At 34.0% G+C, this 24,030-nt stretch overlaps 4 non-coding genes across 4 annotated transcripts; all 4 read right to left on the bottom strand.

The window, feature by feature from the left end:
* Window positions 1–808: 808 nt before the first annotated feature.
* Window positions 809–947, bottom strand: LOC140745166 (U4 spliceosomal RNA). Its single transcript, XR_012102627.1, has one exon. It is a non-coding gene; the product is annotated as a U4 spliceosomal RNA (small nuclear RNA).
* A 623-nt stretch (window positions 948–1,570) lies between these two features.
* Window positions 1,571–1,709, bottom strand: LOC140745165 (U4 spliceosomal RNA). The gene has a single exon (XR_012102626.1). It is a non-coding gene; the product is annotated as a U4 spliceosomal RNA (small nuclear RNA).
* A 634-nt stretch (window positions 1,710–2,343) lies between these two features.
* Window positions 2,344–2,482, bottom strand: LOC140745173 (U4 spliceosomal RNA). The gene has a single exon (XR_012102633.1). It is a non-coding gene; the product is annotated as a U4 spliceosomal RNA (small nuclear RNA).
* A 636-nt stretch (window positions 2,483–3,118) lies between these two features.
* On the bottom strand, window positions 3,119–3,257 carry LOC140745171 (U4 spliceosomal RNA). Its single transcript, XR_012102632.1, has one exon. It is a non-coding gene; the product is annotated as a U4 spliceosomal RNA (small nuclear RNA).
* Between the last annotated feature and the right edge of the window lie 20,773 nt (window positions 3,258–24,030).

Genomic DNA, 24,030 nt, shown 5'->3' with positions numbered 1-24,030 from the left:
AATGAAAGTTATTTTATAAAATTCCTAATATCCTAGTATTTTAAATCGAGTCTCTTAAAATTGTAACGGCAAAAGAAAACATCTTGAAAAAATCTACATGGCTGTCGATTTTGTAAAAACTAAAATCAATACAGAATCTCTATTAAAATAAGAAAGGATTAGACCGTTTAGGCCATAATTCAAAGAAACCTAACACGGTGACAACGACAAATCCGCCTTTTTAGGGACGGCCCATGTCCACGATCGCGTGACCGCTACATAAATAAAAGCTGAACATAAAGTCATCCATCCTTTAGACTTCGGACACATGCGTGCCGAATTGTGTTGACGTTCCGCTCCAGTGGGCTGACCCTAAAATCTCCAACGTTAATTCCAGGTCAACGATCTTTGCAAAAGTTGAACGGGAGCCTCCAAAGTCATCGGGACAAAGAGATAGTAGGTGTTTTCCTTGACAAAAGACAAATAAATATAACAAAAGGGACATTTTCTAAGCTCATATTTTTTTAAGTTTGGAGTAACAAACGAACATAGAGTACACTGGCCCGGTACGGTGGTCATTGCCGCCCTTTGACATCTATAATCGACCATCTTCAGATAAGATAAGAGACATACCTGAGTTTAGCCAAAGGATTACATTACGTTTTTTGCATGAATCGAAACATAAAACTAAATTTTGTTGCTTTGTCTGTGATTGGCTAATACTGAAAGGAATCAAGCCATTTCTTGTGCTCACTGCTCTCCCTTGTGTAGGGAGCAGACTCGTTAAAATATTGAAGAATATTCTTCAAAAATTTCTATAGATTTCATAGCCCATAGGGCTTTACAAAAATTGCCATAGCGGACGGTTTTACACGTCCACAAGGCGGGGTATTGGTAAAGTTTTCAACTAGCAATAATCGCACCTCAGTAAGCCTTCATTGGTTACGATATTGCCTCTGCGCAAAGTTAACATTCCTCTCGTCTGCCCGACTACTTATACAATCTACGTCGTACAATCGTTAGCGTGATTCAGAATACGCACAGCACCATCTGTTAGGGTTCCGTAAAACGTCTAGAGTACTTCCATTATACGTAACTAGGGGTGAGAACTCACTGACTCGAATTAAATAGGATTCTTGTAAGAGGCAAAGAGAACAAAAAATTACAAAAGCGGACACAAGAACTAGTCCCATTGTAAACGGAGCAATATTCATCATTCATCATCATCATCATCAACCCATTACTTTCCCACTTTTGGGCACTGGTCTCCTCTCATAATGAAAAGGATTAAGCCATAGTCCACCGCGCTGGCCAAGTGCGTATTATTGGACTTCACATAACTTTGAGATTTCTTTTTTATAAATCTCTCAGGTATGCAGGTTTCCCTGCGATGTTTACCTTCACCGTTTAGTAAGTGATAATTAATTTCTAATACGCACATAACTTTGAAAAATCAGAGGTGTGAGAGCGTGCCTGACTCGATCGAGAGGTCGAGTTTCTTAACCACTAGGCTATCACAACAACATTATTAAAGAATATTCTTGATGATCATAGTAATAAACTTCTTTATATTTTATTTTATAAATTTATAGCCCATAGGGCTTTACAAAAATTGCCATAGCGGACGGTTTTACACGTCCACAAGGCGGGGTATTGGTAAAGTTTTCAACTAGCAATAATCGCACCTCAGTAAGCCTTCATTGGTTACGATATTGCCTCTGCGCAAAGTTAACATTCCTCTCGTCTGCACGACTACTTATACAATCTACGTCGTACAATCGTTAGCGTGATTCAGAATACGCACAGCACCATCTGTTAGGGTTCCGTAAAACGTCTAGAGTACTTCCATTATACGTAACTAGGGGTGACAACCCACTGACTCGATTTGAATAGGATTTCTGTAAGAGGCAAACATAAATAAGTATAGATATCTCCCATTAAATGGCTGACTATGTGTCAGCCATTTCATGTAAAATAGCGGACTGTTTCTCCTTAAAGTCTCCGACTATCAAGGTGTAATTTACGCAGAACAATGTCGACATGTGCAGTTAAATGGTGCAAAAACACGAAATCGGAGAAAAAAAAGTGCGGAGAAATAACGTTTCATGCGAAAATGCTCCTAAAACTACATTTTTTTAATATTTTTCAAACACGAAAAGAGACGACAATGACAATTTCATTTGTCAAAACTGGTAACATTTTCCTCTTAGTAGTGAGTAATCATTACTAATCTATGGAAGCAAAGAGTACAAAAAGTTACAAAAGCAGAAAAACGAAACCAGTCCCTTTTTAAACTGAGCAACATTATTGAAGAATATTCTTCATAATCATCAACTTCCACACATTTTAATTTTTAAATTTATAGCCCATAGGGCTTTACAAAAATTGCCATAGCGGACGGTTTTACACGTCCACAAGGCGGGGTATTGGTAAAGTTTTCAACTAGCAATAATCGCACCTCAGTAAGCCTTCATTGGTTACGATATTGCCTCTGCGCAAAGTTAACATTCCTCTCGTCTGCCCGACTACTTATACAATCTACGTCGTACAATCGTTAGCGTGATTCAGAATACGCACAGCACCATCTGTTAGGGTTCCGTAAAACGTCTAGAGTACTTCCATTTTATGTAACTAGGGGTGACAACCCACTTACTCTATTTGAATAGGATTTCTGTAAGAGGCAAACATAAATAAGTATAGATATCTCCCATTAAATGGCTGACTATGTGTCAGCCATGTAATGTAAAATAGCGGATTGTTTCTCCTTAAAGTCTCCAACTATCAAGGTGTAATTTACGCAGAACAATGTCGACATGTGCAGTTAAGTGGTGCAAAAACACGAAATCGGAGAGAAAAAAAAAGTGCGGAGAAATAACGTTTTATGCGTAAATGCCCCTAAAACAACATTTTTATAATATTTTTAAACACGAAAATAGAGGACAATGACAATTTCATTTGTCAAAACTGGTAACATTTTCCTCTTAGTAGTGAGTAATCTTTACTAATCTATGGAAGCAAAGAGTACAAAAAATTACAAAAGCGGAAAAACGAAACCAGTCCCTTTTTAAACGGAGCAAAATTATTGAAGAATATTTTTCATAATCAGCAACTTCCACACATTTTAATTTTTAAATTTATAGCCCATAGGGCTTTACAAAAATTGCCATAGCGGACGGTTTTACACGTCCACAAGGCGGGGTATTGGTAAAGTTTTCAACTAGCAATAATCGCACCTCAGTAAGCCTTCATTGGTTACGATATTGCCTCTGCGCAAAGTTAACATTTCTCTCGTCTGCCCGACTACTTATACAATCTACGTCGTACAATCGTTAGCGTGATTCAGAATACGCACAGCACCATCTGTTAGGGTTCCGTAAAACGTCTAAAGTACTTCCATTGTATGTACGTAACTAGGGGTGACAACTCACTGACTCGATTTGAATAGGATTCTTGTAAGAGGTGAAGAGAACAAATTGATTCCTGTTTTTTGCGCATGTCGCTTTTGTTATCCGCACATTGATGACACAATACGTCTGCTATAGGGTTTCTGAATAGAACTTGTAGATGCAGCTTGTTATTTTTCCAGACACAAGACAATAATGTAGTTCTTCATCTACTGACTTTACAGCAACTATACTCGTATCTTCTAAATATTTCATCGCGTGCTACGTATGTTTTTATTGTAAAGGACTTTTATTCTTTCCTTTGAATCGAATTATTTCTGCTATAATAAATCATCCGTTATTTAAACTACCTGGTTCATAGAACCTGCTCTTTTTTCCCTTTCAATGAAAACGAACGAAATGAAAACGAAACCATTGAAACGAACTATTACAAATTTTGAAAACATTAGTGCAGCCGTAAGCTGTAAGATGTAAACGAATATCAGAATTCGTTTACATTTTACACGAATTTCATTCAATGCAAACTTACAAAAATAATAATTGTTAAACAATCTTAATCATAATCATATCCAATAGCAAATTAATATATCCAAAGTGTCTACCAATGCTCAAAGCAAACCCGTATCATGACAGAAACGCAGACATCAAAATACGAAACCCTAATTCTGCAAATACCCATTAATTAATCACATGCTAACGACCTGAAGCTGGTTAGATATGTCTATGGTGAGTCTAGTCAGTTGACATGACGTTACTGTCTAGCCAATTAGCCATCAATCAAATACTGAGGGCTTAGGGACTTGAAGTAACTTCGTGGACCCAACGCCATTTATAGAAATAATCTATGTTGCACATTTTAGCAAGATCATTTTGAATCAAGCCAAAATGTGCATATGGATTCCTAATTTCATAATTTTGTTAAGGGCTTATAAGTGACGTGTTAAACGCTACGATGGTCCGGTTTGAAAAGTATGTTAAATTAAAGGAGTCTTCACAAACCGACCCCATGTAATATAAACCCCCATGTCTTTATAAAGTTCTACGATGTACAAAAACCTGACATACATCATATATGCATTGCAAAGTAATAATGAATACTTACTTATAACTTTAACTTATTACTTAAGTAATAGTCGTAACACTCATAACTTAAAACTGTAGAATCAATAATAATAAAATTATTGTACCTAAGTTTTGGTACAAGTGCAACAAAATAATGCGTCTTTTACCTAAGTACTACCACAGTATAAGGATTATACAGTATTTTATCTTCATACAAACGCACGAAACGCAAGCCACGCCTACTCGCCTCGGGCCGGTACTAACTCGGTACACGAACATTCGTGAATGTGCCACGGTGACGAGCGGGTGATGTGACGGTTTTGTAAGATATTTTGTTGTTTCAAGAATAATATGGCGAAGAAAAGTTATAGATTATATTGTGTTGTTTTTGGTTGCTTCATTTCGTCAATAACACATCCAGATATAACATTTTGTAAACTGCCTGGAAACTCCGAAAGGTAAGACAATTACAATGATTTTTATGTTAATACTAGATACTTAATCTACTAGGTACTACTACTACTAAATTAGATTAGTTTTTAATTAATACAATTTGATATTTTAAAAAAATACGTATGATTGTTGTAATTTTGGTTCAGTAGACAGGTGTCAGAGCTTGTTATTTGAGGTTATCCCTCTTCTGAATTAATAGAATAAAACTATTTCTTCGACCAATTTACAACTTTTATTATTCCCGCGCAAAATAAAACTCGAAACTGTTGATAAACGAAGGGCTTGCTTGCACAACGCACGCGTCGTATTTATTCGTCGTCGCGCGGCGCAACAAAGGCTGAGGGCGTGGCTTAGCGGCCTTTCGGCACCCGTTTGTTCGCGCGATATGCCGCCGAGGGACTATTCTGAATGAGGTAATATAAATATTAGAAAATGAGAATTGATCTTAATTTATTTAGATCAATATTTTATTATTGTTGTATTATTTTAAGATCGTCAAAAATAAGAAACTACCATTTGAAAGGTATTTTCTTGATAGGTCAACACCTTTGTTTACATTTTGGACACCCAATTATGAATCGGAGTATAGATTATAATTAGAGATGCGCCGAATATTCGTTTGGTATTCGGTTTTCGGCGTATTCGGCATCTTTTTTGGTATTTGTATTCGGCCGAATAATTCGGCCGATCTCTAATTAAAATTATTATTAAATATTGTATTAAATATTTAAACTAAATTTTGCATAATTTATGTTAATTTATAAGCTATCATGTCGAACATATTTCATATTTTATTGTTGTAACTGTCAAGTACCCAATTATAAGAATAGTTTTTATTACGTAATATATACATATTAAAAAACATAACATGCATTTTCATTCAACACTTTCTATATAATTAACTATAGCATTCATTTGTATAAATAAAAAAATACAACATTTACAATCAAAAAATTTAAAAGAAAGTCAGCAAGTATGCAGATGTAATTAAAAAACTGTAGGCAGGCAGCCCTAACGCGTTACCGTGCCCAGCGCAACCGTAGGTATCTAATTCAAGGACAGGGCCGAGTTAAATTACTGTATATCCTTATACTGTGGTACTACGCATGTAATCCCGGTACCAATCTAACAAACATTTTCATATTATTTACGCAACACATACACAAAAAATACAACCATAATATTTTACTTGACCCAAAACACTTAGGTCCAATTTTACTTTACGAGGACAAACGTACTACATCGCCAGAGTAAATCGCGCTTTCACCAAACAAAAGAGTTCCTCGGTCTCTAGACAGCATTTAGCGACTCCAAGTTGGGACAATCGAGGAGTCGAGGACATTTATTCTAATGAATGTACTTAGTGTTTTCACGTCCTCTAGCCGACTGAGTCTAGGTCTTTGAAATGTTTTTTCTTAGTATGACTTTCTTATGCTTTTGCAGAGAATTAGCAGCAATTGCGTTGAATTGCGAAAGTAATATTAAATGAGTGCTTCTTTTATCATTCGTTTATAAATATGTGATAAGATTATTTATTAACAATTATAATGATGATAATGAGATGCTCAAGAAAATAGGTTGATCTTTTTTATATATTTTTCCACCACTTAAAAATTAAAATAGTCTTTGTAAATTTCACAAAAATAAATACGAAATTGCCCAGACTCTAAATAGATATAACAAATCATCACGTTAAGGGTTTATTATGGTTTACCTGACAGGACACCATCTGTATTTCATATCTATAATACATGTTATCTATACCCCACCCACCTATTAAAATACATAATAATTCTCGCTCCATAATGCATCATACCTGCTTGTTAGTTATATCAACAGCAAAGCAAAGACAATTGTTCTAGCAAAGCAAACATCGAAACTTAATGTATTCATTGCGATCGGAAATCCCTCTAGACAAGGGGTCGGCAACATGTGAAGCTGCGGCTCTTTGGTTCCGTATATGATTTAAATTGTAAAAAAATCGTAAAGTTACATCGTTCAGTAGAGTTTAAATTTAATTTTTGAATAGCCATGATATCTCAATCTTTTGTTATTGTAATACAAATTAGTATTGTAAGTACCTAAGTGTTCAATTGTTTTAATTTTTTTACTGAAATGAAAAGTGATTACCTAATAATAGGTACCATATATATAATATCTATTTTTAAAACACTAATTATGTACTAATAAATATATATATTTCTTACGAAAATAAGTTTTTTGTCTTTGTCAAAAATATTTTTATGCAAGTATTATTTACTGTTGGCGACAGGTAATCTTGTGGCTCTTTAAAAACTTTGAAATTTTGTAAAATGAATTTTTGAGTCTTCCGACTCAAAAGGTTGCCGACGCCTGCTCTAGAAGGATCCGGTGGGGACACCTCAAAATTAAGGGGCCTTATCAAAGCACCCGGGTAAGGATTTATGGCCTCATCCGGGGAAAGGCATTAATAACTTAATTACTTGATATTTGCGAAGTTATCGCGTCGAGCACAGCTCAACGGTTATGAAGATAAGGACATTTTTAATAAAGAATTTTATGAGGAAAGTATGTAAAATTTATTATCCTCTAGTTGAAATGTTACCTATTTTTTAAAGTATATAATTAGTTTATATAATATCGAAGTAGCAAGCGAGGACGTAGACCACGTGATGGTAATAAAATGTGGTACAAAAAAGTTTTTATATCAAGACATTTTACAAAGATTACATTATAATGTACAGTAAAATGTTAATTTTCTTTATATATTTACTTTATATTGTGAAATTTGTAGAAAAGGAGTAATTTACTATCTAAGTAAATAGTAAACTCTCCGTTCAATTATATCTTTTACTATTTAGCAGTCCTGCTTCAATATCAATAGTTAAAATATTGGAATTATTGCCTTTGGAGCCCTTTGGAGTATTCCTAATTACACCTTACTTACCTTGACGTCATTAGTGAGCTCATTTAGTTCTTCTCTATTAATCATATTGATAAAATTATCATATCATATATCTTATAAGCCTTTTAGAAATCATTTCCAATTAGAGAAACGTACAAAGGGCTAAAAAGCTATCTAACGAGAACAAAAACAGAATGTGATCAGTAAGCGACATGCGTCGTGTATGAAAAATCTATTAGAGGGGAGACACCCTTTATTAAAAGGCACTAAAGTATGGCATTCTTCTGCGCCATATTTATTTAGAAAAGGAAATTTAGGAAAGCATTCCGATGTCAAAGAAAAACTTTACAAAGGAAAACAAATAAAGCTTTGAGAATATGGATTATTATTTTTTTAACGAAGAATTTTATTAATATACTTCCAATAGCAGAACGGATCTTCAGAAAAATAATTTTCATACACACCCTTTCAAATTGAATATTAATTTCAATGTGTGCAACATTATTGAATCATAGAATATAGAAGAATCTTATAACACGAAAGTGTTCCTATTTCTATCTTTCCTGGTCTACATTTTATATAAATAAAGTAACAATACGTGTATTAAGAAGCAAAGTCGTTTTTAAGCAGTAAGTAGTTATTGTATAAGGTAGAGCGCACAAGGAGAAGATTGTTCTATTTAACATTTTTTTACATATAAAATCTCAATATTTACGATGTTTAAAGCTTAACATTTTTACTTACAAAAATTCCCATCAAAATCATCGAACTTCTCCATACAGACAGAGAAACAAAATGAAATAGGTTTTTAATATTTTGTAACAGTACATACGTAATATTACAAAATAATTTATCGTAAGCTTATAAAGTGCATTTTAATATCACAGACATCCCTTCACAAAGCTTTGTGCTAAGCACGACTGGGTAAGATTACAGCTGATCGCACGCCTTTACCGAAATTATACATATTGCACCAACATCCCCTTGCTACACAATGGGACGACATACAAAAGATGAACGCCTCGTTAGTTGCACAAGACTTTATTACCGTTCGACTAGAGGGAGGTGGAATCGTATTTCGATATTTAACAGGAATGGTATTTTGCGCTAAGTTTATGTTACACACATTACGAAGGACCAAATGATGTTAAAATACGAGTAGATACGCTATGTGTGTTACAGTGTAAAAGTTGTTAAAGTGACTGTACTGCATAGATAATTCTAAATCTGTAAAGTAAAATGAATATAATAAAAAAATATATTATGTTTCGATCTGTAAAATAAAGCCGTAGATTAAATTATTGGAGCAAAGCTATAACAGACAAGCAAACAAACAAAGAGACGAACGGGTAATCGTAATTATAATAACAAGAGCAGCAAAATAAAATGAAGAACCAATACCTTAATCGAAATATGTGCTATTATTCAGAGAGCTCAGCGTTTGTTATTATACCTATTGTACCGTGTAGACATATTGATATGCAGAATCTTAAAAAAGTAAATAAAAACTTTTCCCATTTGGAACCAGGAACAAATGGAAAAATTCGTTTATGAGCGTCTCCGTCCTATCCAATTATTATTCGGATTTTATTTGTCTTCATTAAAATGCATAGCTTTTCAGCTCCGTCGCAAGCATAAAAATTGGATGCTGTGGGATCTATCTTACTTTACGGGTATTTGAATGAAAGGCTAGGAGCATCGTACTTGCATCGTGCACATATACATACATATAGTCTGCAGGGAATGATCACTGTCAAGTGTGGACACTTACAACACTAGTGAAGTTTTTTTTTATTTATTTCTTGAAGGAAAACTTACAGCTAGGAGTAGTATATATACAAACGTGTTAGTAAATGACAGCCATTTAAAAGTTTCCGCAAATAGATTATACAAGCACAGTAGTAAAATAGGTCAAGCATAATAATAAAGGGTCGGTAGATACATAGATGGTCAAGTTAGAGCGTGAGAGATAGATTTTAACAAAGAAAACACGAAGATATAAATAAATATAAATTGAAGAAAATTTTACAGTTCGGAAGTGAAGAAATATTTTTTCAATTTACGCTTGAGTTCAGAATCGGAGGTATGGTATAAATCTATATCTATTTCTATCTATCTATATTCCTCAGATGATTCATGTTTCACACATGAATGGTTCTGCGTTTCCGTATAAGGATGTTTGAGGCGACCATTTCACTCCTCAGGTGTAGCAACGCATCTGTACTGGGCTTTAAGTAGAACCCCTGTTCTGTATAGAATTGGTTGCAGATATCCATGGGAGGTACCACCTACCACCTACTACTATCAGATGGAAAGTATTCCTACTTCAATGTTATTAAAAACTTATGCGTGGGCGGCTTATATGAAAGAACTATTCTCGTGTTTCTGTTAAAGATTTTGGATGATAATAATCATAGTATCATAAAAGTGGATAATAAAAATATAAAAAATAGTTCATTTGAAAACTCGTTCTTGTAAAACTCAATTCGTAATATGAAGATCATAATCTTCAACCCCAATAAAGTGAACATAAAAGGTGAACATCGCTAGTTCAACAAGATTTATCCGTGACTTATTACAGGGTTATCGAGTGCGACCATAACTTACGATGTGCATCTCGCAGTCGCAGAAATATATGGAGGCGAACATAAAATTGAACGGAGATATTTGAACAAGATGCATCTGTGACTTATATACGGGATATCGGGTGCAACTATTACTAAGTACATATCGCAATTGTAGACGTATGACCTACAAAGATATAAATGTTTTTTTTCTAAAGAGTATGAAAAGGCAGTATTAGTAATAACGAATGAAAATTAAAACCTACCAAACTTTGCAATATATTTGTTCAGTCTTGGGTTCGTTAGCGATTTAAATATCAAAACAAACTCTCGTAATAACTGATATAAAGATATTAATATGTCTCTAAATTAACAGGTCGAATATAAAACGGGAAAGTCGTTATTTCAACAAGATTATCGGGGCTATCAATGCGATCGAAGCTAACGATGTGCATCTAGCAGTCGCAGAAATGTATGGAAGTGGACATGTAGGCAAACGTACATATACGAACAATGTTAGTGCGAATTGTATTTCTCAGTTTTTTATTGTAGCTAACGAGGATGAAATGCTACTCAGTGAAAAATGCTAGTATAATAAGTAACACAGAATGAATATTAAAATCTACTATAAACGGTACGTAGGTACCATAGTTGTTCTTAAAATTTGGTTAGTTAACACGAAATGTCACTGCCAATAACATTGTAACTTCAGAATCAGTTTTAAATTCGTTCACTAATTTGAAAATCATAATATATCTTCGACCCAATACTGCGAACATAAAAGGTGCACGACGTTAGTTCAACAAGACTTATCCGTGACTTATTACAGGGTTATCGGGTGCGACCGTAACTTACGATGTGCATCTCGCAGTCGCAGAAATATGTGAACTGCGTGTAGTGTGGAATATGAAACGATACGTCATAATAGCCAGCTAACGTTAACGAGGGTTCTGAATATAATTTAAATAAATTGTTGTTCAAACAATGTCATTTTACGACACAAAATATCATAACATAGAAATCGGTAAACAAAACAAAACGTGGACATCGTTAGTTCAGAAGGAAATATCCGTGACTTATTACAGGGTTATCGGGTGCGATCGTAACTTACGATGTGCATCTCGCAGTCGCAGAAATATGTGAACTGCGGGTAGTGGAGAATATGAAACGATACGTCATAATAGCCAGCTAACGTTAACGTTGGTTCCAAGCGCCATTTAGTTTCACTGGCGCACGTGCTAGTTAATCTAAAACGGATTTTGATGTCGGTTTAACCACAGTTTAACTGTGGAATATAATTACACATATTTCATGAGATATACCTACTCTAGAATTAATCTTTAGAATAATATCGTCAATAGAATCATGTTACTGGAAATCGTGGAAATGAATTAAAAATAGAAATGAGAGTTTCGTTCTGTTATATTATGACACGTAAAGGGAATATAAACACGACGTGACGTCGGCTCGAATCGCCATTTGGTTACGCTTTTGCTCACAATGCAAATATTTTAACAAACTAGGTTGCAACACAGGTACTTTTACTAATCGTCATTATGAACATAATACCCACAGCACAGATCTGTTATGACACTCGTACAGGGAATGTAAACACGACGTGACGTCGGCTCGAAACGCCATTTTGTTACGCTTTTATTTACAATGTCACGATTTTAACAGACACACAGGTTGCAAAAAAGCTACTAATCTTCATTTTATTATTATGAACATAATACCAACACCACAGTTATATTATGATACTCGTACAGGGGATATAAACACGACGTGACGTCGATTCGAAACGCCATTTCGTCGCATTCTTGTTTACAATAACAAGAAATAGGTTGCAACACAGGTACTTTTACTAATCTTCATTATAAACATAATGCCCACAGCACTGTTCTGTTATGACACTCGTACAGGGAATAAACACGACGTGACGTCGGTTCGAAACGCTATTTCGTCGCATTCTTGTTTACAATAACAAGAAATAGGTGGCAACACAGGTACTTTTACTAATCTTCATTATAAACATAATGCCCACAGCACAGTTCTGTTATGACACTCGTACAGGGAATAAACACGACGTGACGTCGGCCCGAAACGCCATTTCGTTGCGCCGTCACCGGCACGTGGCATGCAGTCTTTATTAGCGCGGTTGCAACAAATACGGTTTGGTAGTCGACACCCGTCTGCGGTGCTACCACAGTATAAGGATCTTATTTGTACTGTGGTGCTACTATTGTTACAAGTCGGACATTATTTTAAGAGCCATCATCTTTTAAAGATTTCATGCAATTTAAAGTTTGATGCATACAAATTATAACTTATTTTGTAATGTGAAATACAAATACAAATTGTTCTCAATAAGTAAATAGACAAATGAAATTGAAATTTTATTTTAAAAATGTATGCACAAAAAATTAAGTAACGATTTTATACTTATAAGTACATATTACTTTACAGTATCATTCATATAACTCAAATAACAGATTATAATAAAGAATTTGTCATTAAACGTAAACCAAAATAAATTCAAGTAATGATTCCTTAGTAGGTCACTTGTCTTGTGATATTGGTGGAGGATTGTTTAGGTGCATTCACTATTGTGGACAGACGTTATCGTATGGTATTTCGGCATACCGAAAATAATAATATTTTCGGTATGCCGAAATACCAAAATAATAGCGAAATATCTTTAAAAAGGTAGAACTTTTCGGTCCTAATGCGGCGGCTTTATAAAAGAGTTATATAACGAAAGAAATATAGTTTAATATGAATGTTATGAGTTATGACCGACACTAACTATGCATAATACCGGATTAGTTCTCAGAGACAGAAGCACTGCAATCATTCTTACCTACCCTTTGATAAGCAGATCGGCCACATATGGTTGCTTCTACCGAGAACTAAGTTGCAACGGCCTCTGCAATGCCTCTTATATAAATATAAGGAGAAACAAGCGCAACGGTATTTAATTTGAAGGTGGTAGAACCCTTTGTGGTTCGTCTCCGGCGACACCACCGCCACACCTATTTCTACCTGATAACAGCAGTGTTAGGCGCTGCTGTGTTCCGGTTTGAAGGGTGTGGTAAGGGAGAAAGACTTTTCCGAGGCGTTCCAGCTTTCAGGGGTAGCGGCGCATCTGTAGCCGACCTCAGGTAGGAATATCTAATCTAAAAATCTAAAATACGTGGGGTTGATTACAGATGTCCATGGGCGGCAGAAGCCACTTACCATCAGGTGGACTGCATGCTCGTCTGCTACTCCTATATTATTATAAAAAAAAATAAGGGAATTGAAAGAAACAACCATTCCAGTGAATAAAAATATGCTTTACATAAATAAATTCCTTCATTAGATTATATCCTATCTAATATATAATAGCCAGCATTCGGTATAACGGCTCAAGTTTCCGACAATTTGAACAACAACAGGATGATGTCGTTAGCGCGGCGGCCATTTTGTTAATGCATTCCTCGGGATGGGCTTTGTCGTCTAATGGAAGCGATTCGCGGCACGACGACTTATGACTTATCTCACTTGTACTAAGCTCGGTGTTCTGAGGGATATAAATTAACTGTAATTCTAATGCTAACTTAGACAATTCTAGTTGTTTAAGTAATGGGTAATTGAAAATATTAGGTGCCTTTAAAAATGTGCTTTATAAATTACAATAATGCCTTCATTTGAAAATGTGCTTTACACATTTAATTAATACCTACAATCTGCATTCGTTCATATCCGATATAATACATAATAGCCAGCATTCAGGCTAACGGCTCAAGTTTCCGACAATTTGAACAACAACACGATGATGTCGTTAGCGCGGCGGCCATTTTGTTAATGCATTCCTCGGGATGGGCTTTGTCGTCTAATGGAAGCGATTCGCGGCACGACGACTTATGACTTATCTCACTAAGCTTCGTGTAATTCTAACGCTATCTTAGCGAAAACTAGTTATATCATTAGAGGGGGATCTTTGACATGTAACGCATGAATATCTGTAAGTCTCGTTTGCATTATGGTATGTGGTTTCTCCATCTCCCTTCTATGGATATCATAGCATGCGCCTATGGAAGATGTTTTTTTTTTTGGGCGATGACCCATTATGGTTTGACTACACTGCTACACATTTTTAGCCTAACATCGGTAGTATTAAGCGCTGCTATTTTCTAGCTTGAAAGTATATCTTATGTAGGTAAAATGTATAAAAGAATTTATATGTTTGTCCACACACACATTTTTCCCAACTCACATTCTGTGATTAATTTGTTTGCGCGAGCATTTCAATAACAGCTACATGTTTTCGAACTACGCTATTAAGTACTAATGAATATTTTATGCGAATAATTCCAATAAATTCTCCAAGTTTTGTACCCGAAGCCCTAAAACTTCGGTTAATGGTTAGCCGCTAACTCCAGCCGACGAGACCGGTAACCTTGGTTGTACGACCGTCTTAATAGAATAGAAGCGTCCAATAAAATATTAAAGCTACTGCATTTTTAAACAGTTGTAAGGTTTTAATATATCATATCATTATTTAATCTTTATATTATATACTTAGGTAATGGTATACACTTAGGTAGTATATACATAATTATATACTTAAGTAATGGGTACGTCACGCGACGAAGAAGGAATATTAAATACTAAAGAAAACTCTTATTCCGGAATATATCACACACGGGGTGTAATAATCTTAGATATATATAAAATTCTCGTGTCACAATGTTAGTTACCGTACTCCTCCGAAACCGCTTTACCGATTTTTAACAAATTTTATATGCATATTCAGTAGGTCTGAAAATCAGCTACTATCTATTTTTCATACCCCTAAGTGATAAGGGATGTTCACTATTAACATTTATTTTTTATTTATATGGCAACACAACGTTTGCGGGGTCAGCTAGTAGTTATACTATCAGAGTAGGAATTACCTACATTAGGTCCATTTTCGAATCCCACTTGCTTTTCTTGCCAAGTGCTTTACGATTGATGTGAAACTTTACTCTAGCAATTTGTATGTACTTGAACTACTTGACCAGCGTCGTATATTACCTGCTTACATAGAAAAATTGAAGAGCCTTGCATCGAAAGCAGGCAGGACATGCCGAAAACGGATTCCCTTATTAAGAATTACGAATCTAATTAGAAAACTCGCTTTATTTAATCGAATTTTCTAATTAGATTCTGGATCATGTTGTGTGCGTCACTATGTATTTCTATTCCACCCATATAACATTAAAGCCTTAGTAGAATGGGAAGTGTAAAAACAATTACCTTTATGTACTGCTTTATGTATTTACTTTAATACACAATGCTATGATATGTTGATGTGAATAGGCACTGCGGCGTCTAAAGCTCTCGGTGTAATTACTGTGTACATAATTATTACGTCTCCAGGGCATTAGACGTCCTATAAGGTCATTGCTTTAGCAATAACTGATATTGTTTCTACATAAACTCCTAGTAGTACCTATCTACTAAGTAACTAATATTTGTACAATGATTGAGGCTTCAACAACGAAGATAACTTAAATTATAAATCAAACTGATATTACATACTATAGGTAATAAAAGTATCTTAAGGAAGGTGGCTCTAAACAAAAGGACAAAATACGTGATATTCAAATTATATACAGTACTGTGAAAAAGAAATCAAATACTACATTAATGTGAAAAAAAAATGGGCATTTTTTAACATAATAATTCTTTGTTAGATACATTACAATGATAAGTAGGTAGACCCAAACCTAGATCAAATTAAATTAAATTAATAGTTGAGGATTGAATCCCGAACTCTTAACACGGCAGACTGGTGCAGTCGATCATAGCGAAAATTATTTAATCGGGAAATTATGTATAAATTTCATACTTCACCGAATTGCTAATACAAGTCTATAAACATTATAAGTAAGTAGTAAATATATTTGAATGAAATCAAGTAATTAATGAATATTCCACTTTCAACAAACGACTAAATTAAAACACTTTTTATAAATATCTTCCTACAACTAACTCATTACATATAGCTTCTTTGAAAATAGTCGAATAAGTAATATTTCATCAAAATACTTATTACCAGAGGATCTACATTTCCTTTCGCTTACAGCCTAAAATAACACGTCTTCAGCAAGTTATATAAACTCCTATTTATTTTACTAAATGTTTCTTCTTATAAAAATAGAAGTTGTAATGTGAATAAGGAATACGTATTTATAAATGAAATATAAACTGGAGCATTTATATTCACGTTCATAAAGTTTGCTATTTAGTTTGCTTTTTTTTATTTAACAATAGTTCGTTAGCCTTCTTTATTTAATGTGGGATTCTAAAATAGCATCTCTCCTGCCATTTTCTAAAGGTTTTAGTTATTAAAGGCAACCTTTTAGGTTAAGAGGTTAGAAGGTTAAATCTCTGTTCCATTGGAAATCCCGGAGTCCTCTTCGCAACGCCGAGGACGGTCAAGTTTTAGGGCGCAAAAATTCCACATAACCCTTTGTCGCTCCCACGGCGTCGGTTACTTTTTGAAGGTTCCCAAAAAACGGGGTTAAATAAAAGTTAAAGGCAGTGAGGCAGCACAGCATGCCTGTACGTTTATTTAACCAAGACATTTATTTAAAGTGGTCTCCAATACTTTGAAAGAGAGATTTTGTAAACATCCGAGAATTCCAAATCATATATTTTTAAATACTTACGCTATACCTAAAGATATATGTATTAAGACAATTGTTTTGAAAATTATTTTGGAAATTAGAAAATTTAATCCTTGAACTAAGAATTTAATTTTTGAGACGTTGTATAATTTTATAAGCCCTCAACATTTAATATTTAGTATTAGTACGAACATTACCGCGTTTAAGTAAAAGTTTTAGCTAGACACAGTATTCTAGCACGTAAAGAAGTATGTACTGCAGTAATTACAGTGGAAGTTTTCCGAAGTATTTCCCAACATTACAACTCGGCGCATACGCTCGGCTAATGCGAATAACTTTGCATTTTATACGACACAAATGGTAAGAAATGCAACGTTATACTATTAAGGTGCGATATTATAACTTTCTTTAAGTGTAAGAAAAGAGTTTTACGTAATTTTCTTAACAGCAGTAACACTTGGTATAGTAATCTCGGCATTCACATATAATATACTATATTATTAAGTACTATGACTATTATAAAGATACATTTTTTGATTTAGGCTCTTTTATTTTTATTTATTCCGAATTTCGAGACAGTTCTACTATTCCACTAGTTGCTAATTAGTAATGTGTTTCATTCAGCTATCAAAATGGTAACCTATACATTTCTTTAGTAAAATAAGAAGTGTATAAACACAAATTATTAAATATATTTTTAACGTTGAATAATTTACCTAAAATGTAATTAAATGCATTCATATTTTTTAATTTCTTACTTTATATCTTACTATTTTGTCTAAGTATTATTAAAAGAATAATTGATACTAAGAATTATAAAAAGGTCCTTCGAGCCAGATCAATGTACACACCCACAAAATTCCAATTGTATTTAATTTATATTTCTAAAGTACCAAACGGCTTATCAATAAATATGTAAATAACCTTCTTCAGGAATTACACAGTATGGTATGTTGTATAGAGCTCTGCCCAACAGTCCACCACATAACTAATCCTATGACGTAACGGCCGGGTGACCAAAGGCGGGCGGCGTTATAAAGAAAATCCCAGTTTCATTGTGGTTTACGCTCGCACGCAACGCCGTTATTGTTCGTTACTGGAGATTCCGACAATTTGGGGCTTATACTTTATTGGATGGAAGGTATAAACTAAAATCAAGGACATCCAAATACACGTGGTATATTTCGAATTTACTAAGACTCGTCGTAAACTATCCCACTTCTAGGCACGGGCAGACTCTCAGACTCTCAGAGTGTCAGATAGGTTTAGGCCATATTTCGCCAAGCTGTCCAAACGCGGATTAGTAGACTGCGCGCAACAGCTTCAGAGCGGACTACATGTTTGGTGCGGGCTGTAGTTTCGTGGTGTAACTGTGGTAGCGTACTAATTCCTGCTTTATAATAACATTATTTATTACTTATGTTCTGGTTTGATCTATGACCTCATAGTCCTATGGGAAACTGGCCTACCGGTACACTCTAATTCTATTTGGTGTTGGTTTCAAAAGTTAAGTACATTTGGTGTATTGCATTTAACATTTACTACACGAGAAGTAAAACCGGCTGCAAAACGTGTTTCATTTCACACAAGCAAAAACAATAGTACCTAACTCTTACTACATAGTTTATTTCGAACAACAAATCTTTTAACTTATCTTGGAGAGGTCGGATAAACTGAATCTTATTCTGAAGTGAAACTCTTTGTAACAGTTGCAAGCGTCTTAAACATGAAAACAAAAGTAACAAAGCATTACTCAGAGGAATAAAGGGAGTGAGTAAACAATGAAGAACAGCGTGAGATAGTGAATTCAGTTGACGCGGAGAAGAATGGATTCATTTCATAATTTTGTAACATTGCACTATTGATTAGGTATAATATCATTAATTTATTTTATCATCGTAAATAATGTTAAGAACAGACTGTAATTATATTTACGTGCAAAACGATTTATTTTACTTAATTCGTTATATGATCAATGAAGTGTTTTTCTCAATGACTTAGGTAATTAATACACTTGTTTCTCTAATTATTATTTATATCTCTATGTCGGTTATACTGTCAATATCAGTTAATTAAATAAAAAAAACTACTACAAAGTCAAAGGTATAATAATAATGGAAATAAAGGAATAAATGAGCACTTAACTATGATAGGTAACTTCCCAAAGCTTAAAGCTTGGAAGCTCCTTCAATTGAATAAATACGTATAATAAATACGGTATTTTATGAAAATTAAACGATAATTTTAAGTTAAAAATCACATTTTAAATAAACTATTTGTAGTGGACGTACAATATTTAATTGTCCATTTAAAATTAAAATGTTAAAATTAAAATGTAAAGAAAATTAAAATCAAAATTGCATAAATAATATTTTAAAAAGTGTAAAAATAAAAATAAATTGTAAAATTAAAAATATAAAATCAAATTTAAAATACTGTATAAAATGTAAATTAATAAAACAAAATAAGATAGTAAAATAATAAAGTAAAAATAATAATATAAAAATGTGAGCCGTCACGGGACGCCTGGCAGATGTGAAACATCGACATTATTTTGTAAAAGTAGGTAATATGCAGAAAAAAACATATTAATTTTTTAATGTTCATATTTATAACAAATAAGAAAAAACTTTCGTGCGCTGCACGCCATCAGCTGATTTTGAAATACAATTCTGTCAGTCTTAATAAATTTATTCTCTGAGAAGAATGACATTAAAATTAATTAATAATTTAAAAACATTGTATGCAATGATTTTTATGTGAATTTTAATCTACCAAGATAGTAGATTTTACATTTGCTGGCGCTCAAAACACACCAAATATACGCGTGCTTAATGCACAGATAAATGCATACTTTAATTATAAAAAAATAATTAACTTACTGATGACTTGATGGTGTGTCATAGTGTGATTTTGCTTTCTTTGCAGAAGGCTGATCACTTTCACTCTCTAAATTATCACGGTCAGACATTTTATTATCAGAAAAATAAGCGGGCAATACTTAAAACATACAAAATACGTCAAGTGGTGTAAAACGAGTTAAAACGACTCCAGTCGCTCTCGCGCGGCGTAGTAATACACACGAATGTCACTGAACACGTTAAACGTCATTATTTTGAATTTTAAGCCTCAAAATGCCTTCTTGTGCAATGCATAAATGCAAAAATTATGCTCGAAAAAGAAACAAGATTCATGGAATCACCTATCACACGTAAATGAAGAGAAATTATTAAATTTTGTTTATTTTTCGTGTTCGATCCGCCATGATTACATGAGTAACCAGAAAGAGACAAAGTATGTTTTTGTCAATGAAAGTGATAAAGACGCAAAATGCATGACCATGCATTTTGCGTCTTTATCACTTTCATTGACAAAAACTTTCATTGATTGAATTGAACTGTCATAGATCAATGAAAAAATTTTCATTGATCTATGACCATAGATCAACAGAACAGAAGTGACATTTTATTGAAGCTCACGATGTTCATACGTGTATGTTATAGTTTAAAATCCCACTGCTTAATTTTTATATTAGTGTGTTTTAGTCAAAATATAACTTTTTATAGTTTATTTTAATAAAATAAAATCGATATATGGGAAATTCTGTATCCTAATCTCTAAATTTTCTTCGATATCTGTGGTAAATAATAAAAAATATTACCATAAAATTTATATAGGATAGTATACGGTATTTTAAAATTTCTTTAATTGAATAAATTAACCTAAACATAATTTAATAAACAATCTTTGTATAGCCAGAAATTAATCCTCAAAAAGACCACGGTAAGATTATATAAAATTCGCATGTCACGATGTTAGTTACTGTACTCCTGCGAAACGCTCTTACTGATTTTCATCAAAATTTATATGCATATTCAGTAAGTCTGAGAATTGGCTACTATCTATCTATTTTTCATATCTCTTAAGTGATAAGGGTTGTTCACCCTTAACATTTTTTTTATTTATATGGCAACACAATGTTTGCTGGGTCAGCTAGTACATTTATAAAATGTACACAACTTTGCAATTAATGGTCGTGTGTAAAATAAAACTGAAAATAATAAACATAAATTAGTAAATGATACTTCGCCGCCTTGAAATTGAATGAAGCCACAAACGGCTTATTAGTAAGTTTTTTTTGAATTCTTGACAAATAAAAACATTTTTAGAGAAAATTTACAAATAAATAACTAATACTGCGTAATTTACATAATAGATAAATAATTATTTCAAATATTTTAGGGACATTTTAGCACGGAGACGTGGCAAAACTTTTTTACGCAACTATTTCAATTCTCAAAACTGGGTACATTTTCTTGTTAGGAGTGAGTAATCTTTACTAATATACGATAATAAATATAAACAATTTTTAAATCGTATATTTTAAACCAGTCGATACATCTGTATAGATACATTCTTTCATCAAATTATATATTTATATAATAATAATTTATTTAGTTAAACTGTACTATAACATTTCTACGTAAACGATGTACTAAAACTATTATCGACAGTTCTGGACATTTTTTACCTTCTGTTCCATTATTTCATTGTCTTTGACAAGCATGAGTATCAATGAGAAATATACGTCCATACGTCCCGTTTTTAACGGGACAGTCCCTTTTTTCGATGCTTCGTGCCGTTGTCTCCGAAATGAACCGTTGCCATTGTCAATTAAGTAACAGTAAATATTATAATTGTGAAAAAAACATGGGGTGCTCCATTTATCAGTTTTCATAAAGCGCCCCTCATTTTTTGCACAATTATACTATTTACTTTTCCTTAAATGATTCCTAGATTGAAAATTATTTTCTACTTTTTAGTTAATTTTATCATAAAAGCGTGTTTTTTATTATTTCTAACTATATTTTTTCAAGTAAAAAGTATTTGACATAAAAAAATCGATGTCCCGTTTTGACTGAAGTAATCATTGGTCACTATATTCCATGGTCAATATTTACGTTTGCGTACACTTGAAACGCAAGGTCAAACACTAGTTGTCTTTTTTTATCACATTGTTCTAATAGCTCTGTCCCTTATAGAACATTTGTCTATGTAGTTAAAGGTAATCGTCGCCACGCCAGAAATCTTTTTTACGTGCGGCTATAGATGTTTCACATCAAAAATATAAAATATTTTGTGTATAAAAGTTGGACAAACAGATCGTAGTCTTATATAGTTGTCTTATCGCGGTCGGTGTGGCCGAGCGGCACCGAGCGCGTGCGATCCCTCCCGCACGGGCCGCCTGCGCTTGGGCCGCGTATTCAAATCATCGAGTAGTCGTTACCGAGTCTATGTACGGCTACACCGCGCCACCTTATGCTTTCGCGCCGCTTAAATATTATTTCGCTGAACTTTATATGTGTGCTATATGTATGTGCTGAACTTTATTCTAATCTTCTTGCTGTCGCTTCGTTTCTCCTTCTGTTCTATTGTATGTGTGGATTAGTGTGAGTGAATAAAAATTGTGTCGCGTAAATTGACTTTTATAATTATTAAACCCGGCACCTAATCGCATAATCATACCATCTACTCCTAAATATTCACAAGTGAAAAAATGTAACACAATGTAAGATTTTTTTTGTTTTAATTAAAATATATCTTTCCAGCAACGCATATCTAAGATTAAGGGTGTGACTTAAAGAGCTTAGGAGTCTTAGGACTAAATACTGAAGGTTACAAAGGTCGGGTTTCAGCGGTCAATGGGGATTTTCTTCATTGCACGGGTCGTATTGTCCAGACTTCATTAATGTTGTTTTTAATTTACGGCTTGTCTTATTATTAAGAAAAAACACAATTCGTTTTTGAAGTTCAAAGAATGATAGATGGTAGTGTATAGTACGACCTCTATAATACGACTAATGTTCATAGGCAGTAGCCATTTACCATTGAAGGTTGTAAAACCTTTTGTGGTTCGAATCCGGTGACACCTCCACCACACCTATTTCTGCTCAAAAAAAAAGAATGTTCAGCAATTCTCAATGCTGGATTCTGGTTTGTTAAGATTAGATTCCTGCCTAAAATCGGCTAAGGTGCGCCGTTACTCCTGAAGACTAAACTGCAAAGCTTCGAAAAAATATGTCGCTCTTACCACACTCCTCAAACAAGAACACGGCAACGCTTAACGCTGCTTTTATTAACCAGAAAAAATGTGGCGGTGGCGCCCTCGAATTCGCACCACGGTGGGTCTACAATCTTCAATGGTAAATGGCTATAGCCTATGAGCATCTGTTATCGACCTCAGATAAGACTGCGTAGCGTTGCGGAGTCGAACAACAAAGGGTTCTATCACCTTCACAATAAAACACATTAGCGACTCTACATATTATATGTAAGCCATGTATCCTATCCAGACCAATAGTCTCATCCTAAAGCCCCAGTTCTCGAGTCACTGGGTAGGTGGGTTAATACAGGCTCAGCTGCTTATGTATAATTTGTTGATGCTCATATTTTTGATGTCCCACTGAGCAAAGGGTAACACTGTTAGACTTGCACAAATTAGTATTTATCTTGTTTATCACGCGTAGTCTGTATGTTAGACTTTTAAATTGCCAATAAGCGAGATTAATTTAGCGAAATTAATTGAAGTAGTAAATGAAGTTTCATTCATCATCGTTGCGATCTGTTAAAAAACGCAGATTGGATTAGGTTTCTACCACAGGTTAGCTACAGATGCGTCGCAACCCCTGGCCCTGAAGACTAAGCCGGAATACGTGATATTTGTACATATAATCCTCTTAAAAACCCTTCAAACAGGGAAACAGTCATGCTTAACAATTAGGTATGTGTTATAGACATAAGGCGTGCCATAAGGCTTGTCCATAACTGAAATAAGTGTGGTGTTGCCTCTGAAGTTGAACCACAAACCTATAAGCTTTGAACTATTTTAAAATGTATTTTTGAAAGCATTTATGCCGTTACCAATATGAAACTAAACAATGTTCCTATTTACATTGTTACCTATAGATATCTCACGTAACTCCGTATGCAAACGAGCCATTAGAGCGTCTGTGCCTCGTGGGACA

Source organism: Epargyreus clarus, unplaced genomic scaffold (genome assembly GCF_041222505.1).
Source record: "Epargyreus clarus isolate Ecla_fem2 unplaced genomic scaffold, WU_Ecla_fem_2.2 ptg000009l, whole genome shotgun sequence".
Classification (NCBI taxonomy): domain Eukaryota; kingdom Metazoa; phylum Arthropoda; class Insecta; order Lepidoptera; family Hesperiidae; genus Epargyreus; species Epargyreus clarus.
Note: the sequence above shows the minus strand (reverse complement) of the source record. Positions and strands in the feature narration are given on the sequence as shown.